The following is a 7,072-nucleotide window of genomic DNA, read 5'->3' as shown; positions in this document are numbered from 1 at the left end:
TTCACCACTGCAGCTTGTGTATTTTACAGACTGGGTCATGGACCTCGCTTTCCCTGAGTGATAATCTATACAAATGCCAAGTGAAATTGCAACGAGCCAGTGATGAAACTCGGCTCACTTATTTTCGACAGTCTGAGTCAAGACTTACTGTTGTTTGTAGACTAGCTTGGTGATTGCTCAGCGTTTTTAAACCCTAATCTGTAATGCTGCAGCTCAGGCCGGGGCTGATGAGTTTGAGAACGATTCTTTTCTTCTCTTTCACAGCTGTGGAAAGGATAGTTTTCTGGCACACGTACATTTTACAACATGGTGAATGTTTTATATATATGTATATCTGTAGAGAGGGGGTGGAGGGGGGAGGGGGTGGAGCGTGAGGAGGCTGAAAGATACAGCGGCAGAGACAGACAGAAAAATTCCCACTAATGAGCACATGCCCCACCCAGCTACAATTTGCATACTTGTGATTTTCTGGGCTGTAACCAGTTTTTTCCTCTCTTCCTACAAGTGACAGAGACAGAACTTCAGTTGCAAACAACTGCCACCCTCTCTCACCCGCACAAGCTCACGGGGGGAAAACCAGATTTAACTGAACTTACTCACAGGAGACTCCTGCTGATCAAATGAGAGAGACATCCGGCAATATATTTCCTTATATTCCATCCTCTAACTCCGCATCAGGTCTACGGTTCGGTCTACGGTTCCCTCATTTCTTTCGCCCACCACCCTCCCTCATCAACTGCACCCCACCCCAAGCTCCCCACCACCACCCAAACTCTGCCCAACGACCTGACCCCCGCCACCCCCCCACAACCCCAATATCCTGTGTGTTCCCATACGGCTCCCAGCTCTCTCATTGCCTGGGCGTTACTGGACTGTTTTCCAGTTTTCCACGTATCTTGGGGAATTCGCTGATATTCTGACAATTGTTCTGTAAGATTAGTAGCCATCAACCCAAGAGTAACAGGCTCCATCCTATTTTCGTACCTCCTTTGCCACATAACAGCACCAATATCCAGAACAACAAGAGCCACGGCAACAACCAGAACAGCAATCAAACCATGATTTGTCCATTTTGAATGTCCTGGAATCAGTCAGAATGTCCCATCAGGGGACACATAAGGAAGAGAACAATGAATAACCAAAGTTGTTGCCCATTCAGAAGCAATTGTACCAAAACCATGCCCGAGGCTGAATTCGATTGGAGTCTGTGATGTGACGGACGGTCTGAGCAGAGCATTTGCTGGTTAGAAACGTTCAGTATTATTTGCATTACACGCCACCGAAGCACTTGGCATATTAACCTACGTTAAATGAACAAAATTTTTGCAGGTTATTGCTTGCCTGCAGATGAATTCATTTCTGGTTACCTGTACGAGCAATTAATCCTAGACCAGTTTCAGAATAGGCTGGTGGAAGGAAAGGGAATGGAGGTAGAAGGTACCCTTGCTAGGGTAAGGAAAGAGGGAGTCAGGGTATTGATGAAAGATACTGTTACAGCACTGGAGAGGAATGGCATACTCGATGATTCAAGGGGAGAGTCTAATTGGTTAGAGTTCGGGAACAATAGAGGAGGCATCTTAGCACCAGTTGTATTTCCCCACAATAATGGCCTTTAACAAAAAAAAACACCCAGAGACACTTCACAGAGGCATTACAAAATAGGTGATGTACAGCCACATGAGGAGACATTTGGGCAGTTGGGCAAAAGCTTGATCAAAGGGATAGGATTTCAGGAGTGCCTTCACGGAACAAAGTGAGTTCGAAAGGCGGAAAGTTTTAGGGTAGCGTTGAGACCTAGCCATATGATAGAATGGAAAACACCATTGGAGCCACTAGTTAACTGAATCAACCAAACCTCCATATGCAAGTTTCGTCATCAGATGCAACTTACCGTGAGCTCTGGACTTGTACTGCTTATATACAAATATGCTGCCGGAGATAAAGTTCATTTCCAGCATCGGTACTAGTTCACATTTGTGTAAGGCCAAAGAATATCTGACGATGGGTTTCGACAATACTCGACATGACCTCATACCAGCAGCCTTTGCAGAAAGCAACACGCCCTTCATTGCGCCACAAGCTTTCACGAAATAAGAAACAATTATTCTCTCAGTTCAATGCAAAGCTGTGGAGTCGGCAGCAGTCAACAGGAAAACCAGATTTCAGTCAGCAGTCACCAGAATAAAATTCACATTCGCTTCTCCTGTGGTAGCCGACCGAGCAGTATGAAGTGCTCGATTAAAGTTGTTGATGCGTTTGTCGAAGTTTATAATTATCAGGAGTTTTGAGCGTCCTTATTTTAACATTTTATCTTTAAATGTAGCAGGAATGCAATTTGTATTGAGGACACAAGTCTGAAAATGGATATACATAGGCAAAGTAAATGGGCTAACAATTGGCAGAAGTATAATGTGGCAAAATGTGAGATCGCCCAGTTTTGTAAAGGGATTAAAAAAGAGAATATCATTTAAGGTAAGAAAGACAACAGAATCCTTTGGGACAGAGGGATTTAGGTGTCACCTTTCACGTATCACGGTAAGTTAACATGCAGGTAGCACATGTCATTGGGATGGAAATGGAAAGTTGTCCTCTAGTAAACGGGTATGGAATGTAAAATATGCGAAGTCTTCCTCCAAGTGGAATTTTTCCAGCATCTCTTTTTTTCATTAACGTTTTCCAGCATGCGGATTGTTCTGATTCTCTTATCGTCGGGAAAGGGAGCAAGTTATGTCGCTAGAGAAAATATTAATCTATTGAAATCATATTTCTCTCCCATTTAAGCGCATTCTCAAAAAGACATATCTCCATTTTTGTTTATGTTTACCCATTTATTGTTCTGGACAGATTTTTCAATATGAGGCTGCATAGGAAATGTGAACTAAAATTCATCAGTTTAAAATCACTGCCTTCTCATCACCTCTACACTAATAAGGAAATGCTATGTAGTCATTAGACCCTTTTACATTTGTCAGCCCCAGTGGGAGCAGTTTAATTACAGAGAACGTTTCATGTAAGGGAAAACAGAGGGATGGACATAGAGACAAAGTAATGCAAAGGGACAGCGGAGATAACGAGCTCGGCCTAAACTAAGAGACAGATGGAGCCTGAATGGCAACTTCAGCTTTTTGATAATTCAAGAAATAAATCCTTTTACGAATACCACCTGTCCCAACACGCTTCGTGGCCAGTATATATTTGTACTGACGAAGTTGGATAAAAAAAAATGCCTAGAAAGTTGCTAAAATAAGAACTCTCAAAAATCCTGAGCTCGATAAATTTTGACACAAGCCCCAACAGCTTTATCCCAGTGCTTTATTCTGCTCGGTCAGGGTACCACGAGATCGCGGAAATTAGTTTTGAATCAAGTGACTGCTGACTGCAAGCTGGGTTCTCTCATAATTGCAGTCCCTTCACTCCACCTTACTCCAAGGTTTTGCATTGTAACGAGGGACAAGGCGCTTCTTTCGTAATATCGTTTTTGTGTACGGGCAGTGACGAGAGCATCAGGTAGGCACTGAGGGTTCTTCAAAGGTCGTTGGTTCGAGATCTATCGAGTGTTGTTGAAAAACATCGCCAGAGATTCGTCAGATTGACACGAAATTGAACCATTATAGAAGCTGGAAATGCACATTAACTGCGGCAGCATTGTGGAGATGCAAAGAACGTTAATTTTTCAAGTTGTTGCCTTTCATCCGAGATATAAGATTTGTCCGACCTGATGAGTATTTCAGAAATTTCAGATTTATCCCTCCCTTCCGCTTCATAGTGGCGATATGAAGCCGCCTCAAGAACATTTTGTATGATTCACAGTCCAGTCTGTAGTGGAGACGTAAGTGCTGAAAATTGTCTGGCAGTTTCCTAGGGATTGGAGACACACCTACAATACAATCTGAGAGGCCACCATCAATTACAGCTGATGACGAGACTTACACACGCAGGTTTGGTTGACTCACAACTTGTATGTGGCGCAAAGGGTCAAAAAGTGCATTTGGAAGGAAATTGGCGTAGAAATTAACCTGCGTGATTCTGAAACTGCCACAGAATAAGAATGCGTGGGGAAGCTTTGACAACCGCATGGAAGAGTTACGAGCAGGAAATTCCCCGAAAATCGCATGATAGGAAGACTTATCCACAGTACATGCCTGCAGCTCGTCTCGACGTACCTTTCGTTGCCTCATTCGTCTTACTGGCAATCAGGGCGGACCGAATGGACTCATTTTGTGTTGTATCCGTTCTACGTTTCTCTCCTTAGCACTCCCTTCGGCGGCTACAAGAGAAAGTCTTCTGCCATTTTACATTTTCTGACTTTCCTCTATCACAAGACGTTTCATTCTGTTGATTTGCAAGCTCGCCGCTTTCTCTTGCTTGGCATCAATTATATTTCTGTTTTTTTTTCCCTATTTCTAATAAAAGGCCATCGTGCAACATTAAATCTGTCTCTCGCCGTCTCCACAGATGCTGCCTGGCGGATTGTAAGAGGTTGTTTAGAGAATATTTTTAATCAACCGAAGGGCATAACGCAAAGCTGTGGGGAAGAGTTGCACCATAATTGGACCATAAATGCCGGGATTGTACTCTTTCGACCAAAGTAGTTTAAGTTGAGATTTAATGGAGGCGATCAAACTTAGACTGGGTCAATGGGCAGAGGAGCTGATAAAGCAAGCAGGGAGAGACTGATTAAACAGAAAAAAATGTCCGGAACTAGAGGGAGAAGATTGAAGATAATGCTAAGCAAAATTAAAACCAGTGAGAGGGAGGTGAGCCGGGGAGGTTCTCGTTTTTACTCAGCCAGATGTTACGATCTGAAATGAGCTCCGCTGCTTTTCCTCAATAAAATGCTGGGGGAACAGTAGGCAATTGAACGTAAAGGCAAAATACTGTGGATGCTGGAAATCTGAAACAAAAACAAAAATGCTGGGAAAACTCAGCAGGCCTGACAGCATCTGTGGCGAGAAAGAAAGAGTGAACATTTAGAGTCCATATGACACTTCTTCAGACCAGTTGAGGGAGTTCAACATGTCCACTGAAAGACGGCACTGCTCACTTAGCACTGCCCAGAGCCCCAGCCTTGATTTTTGTGCTCAAACATTGGATTGGGACCTGAATCCATTTAGTCCCAATGCTACCAAGTCACCCAGAGCTGCAGGCCCATGTAGCTACATTCCACAGTTTCACACCCAGTTTCCATATATCATTTTAGCGCTTCAGTTCAAATTCGATACTCTTCGAGTCTGCTGACTGTTTACAACAGGTTTTGTATTCAATGTTGACTGTTTGAATTCTCGAGCATGAAACAGGGACTCACATATGTAATATGCTTCTTTTGCCATCAAAAAAGGTAATTTCCATGCGTAAATGCTAGATTTTTCAATGTATTGATTTCGGACAAGGAACAACAAAACTTCTAAGTAACCTTTGCCGTGACTCGGATTCGAACCGAGGTTGCTGCGGCCACAACGCAGAGTACTAACCACTATACGATCACGGCGCCACAACTGGATCACATATATACCATGCTCTGCGATCACCTCTCATTCTTCTAAACTGCAATGAGTGCCGGCCCACTTTGCTCAACATTTCTTCATTTCAGGAATCAACCCAGGTACCTTCGCAGAACTGCCTTCAATGCCAGATATTCTACTTTAAATAAATAGAACCCTACAGAGTTGTCACAAGACTCCCCACTTTTATAATGCATCCTCTTTGTAATAAAAGCCAACTTGCCATTGTTCTTGCAACATGTTAACTTTCTCTGATGCGACGGAGACCACATCCAGATCCTTCTCTCCCGCAGCATTCTGTACTGACTCGTAATATCAATTACTTTCTGCTTTTCCATTCCCCCTGTTATAAGAGTAGTAAATGCTGGCAAATAAAACTCAACGTGTCTGCATCTTGTTCTCATGTTTTTACTTTCTCGCAGTCCCCATTCTTTTACTGCTATTAACACATTCTGCTATTTTTCTTTCAGACAATTTTGTTCACTTTCATTCTGTCATTAGCATCTTCTCTGTGCCAAAACGTTCATCGTTATACTATGATTACCAGTCCCATTGCCTTGTGTTCCATGACATCTTTGTATTTTAACCTCTCCTGCCCGAAACTGCTCACGCCCGACCCCAACCTATCCCTGCCATTCTATTTTGCTTCACTTCTCCTTCCCTCACTTTCAATGACATAAATATCATCACATTTCTACTTCTCTACAGTCTCGACGAAGAGTCATACTGGACTCGAAACGTTGACTCTGTTTCTACCCCCACAGATGTTTCCAGGCCTGCTGAGTTTTTTTCCACTTAGCGTTTTCTTTTTGTACCTCAGATTTTCAGCATCCGCGGTATTTTATTTTTGTTTTGGTTTTGCCTTGTGTCCTTCAGCTACGAAAACTATTCCCCAAACATTGTCAGCTCTGACGATAACCGAATAAATTTCCGACCGAGATACTCCATGAGTATTCATTATAAATAGGAGAAATAAATCAATGCACCAGTTCCCCACGCAGATCGATCCTTACCCCCACTGATGTTGGCTTTTCCACATCCTTACCCTGGATTATTCTTTGCCCATTTCTGCAGTCAAACGAAACCTGTTCATGTGATGATCAGTGTCCTCTAAAGCTCTCGCACTGATATCTGGTCCTGTTTTCCTCCTGCTGATACCTTGTATATTTGCAGTAATTTCCATAATCCCGTTGCATGGTGACTGTGGCTACTTCGCTTGACAGCTCTTTCCCCTGGACAGTTGATTTGCATCACATCAAAGAAGCCAACGGAGTTAAATACTCGAGTTCTGATTTTCTTTATATTGGAGGAGATTAAATCATTGTGTGACAGAAATTTCAAACACCCCTTGAATCCAGTAAATCCTGATGTCTTTATGTGAGCACAAACATCGTGTCAAATCAGTTTCTCAATCTTGGGGCTAACATATGCATTTCCTCTATAAAATTTGTGGAAGTGCATGTGTTATTTAAAATGTTATTATATGAAGCACAATACATTTTAATTTCTTTCAGTTTTATGTCTGGCAAAATGCGGATCCGTAACGCACATACAATTGCTGCTCATATTTA

The 7,072-nt window shown here is 42.7% G+C and overlaps 1 non-coding gene across 1 annotated transcript; it reads right to left on the bottom strand.

Moving 5' to 3' along the window:
* Positions 1–5,416: 5,416 nt before the first annotated feature.
* trnah-gug lies at positions 5,417–5,488 on the bottom strand. The gene has a single exon. It is a non-coding gene; the product is annotated as a tRNA-His (tRNA).
* Positions 5,489–7,072: the final 1,584 nt, after the last annotated feature.

Source organism: Carcharodon carcharias, chromosome 19 (genome assembly GCF_017639515.1).
Source record: "Carcharodon carcharias isolate sCarCar2 chromosome 19, sCarCar2.pri, whole genome shotgun sequence".
Lineage (NCBI taxonomy): Eukaryota > Metazoa > Chordata > Chondrichthyes > Lamniformes > Lamnidae > Carcharodon > Carcharodon carcharias.
This window is presented reverse-complemented; position numbering and strand designations above follow the sequence as displayed.